Here is a 549-nt window from a genome sequence, read left to right as displayed (position 1 = left end):
TGACAATTCTTCTTTGTCGTTAAATAGCAGCATACCGGATGTTGAAAATACACATGGGTTCCTCTAGTGGTCAAATGGGGGTATCACGCCAACTTTTCTCGGGGCTTTTCCACCAACCAGCCCAGGAACTTTGAGTTCCTGATAGCAAAATGTTCCTGTGGCCCATGTGGTTTGTCTTTCCATCGCACTAATTAGTTCAAGGTAGCTTAAGCAAATGAGGCGAATGTTGCGCATTACTGACACCTACTGGAAAAAAACAAAATGCTGGTATTTCAAGCTTTGAATGTCTTATTTTATATCTTAATCTAAATTTAAAATAAATTTGATACCTTTAAAACCTAACCCTTTATCCAGGTGAGACAATTTGAGAACTGATTGTCATTTGCAGTGACAACCTGGGTGCAGACAGTCTTTTATTATATACAGGTACATTTCAATAAACTAGAATATATTTATTTTATTTTATTTTATTGAGATGACATACCGAAATTATGCAACAGAAGCTTTTGGATGACTATAGCTGTGATTTATCAGCTGGAAAATGCAATA

This window comes from Phycodurus eques, chromosome 8, assembly GCF_024500275.1.
Source record: "Phycodurus eques isolate BA_2022a chromosome 8, UOR_Pequ_1.1, whole genome shotgun sequence".
In the NCBI taxonomy this organism is placed as follows: Eukaryota; Metazoa; Chordata; class Actinopteri; order Syngnathiformes; family Syngnathidae; genus Phycodurus; species Phycodurus eques.
The sequence above is the reverse complement of the archived record's forward strand: the minus strand, read 5'-3'. Positions refer to the sequence as shown.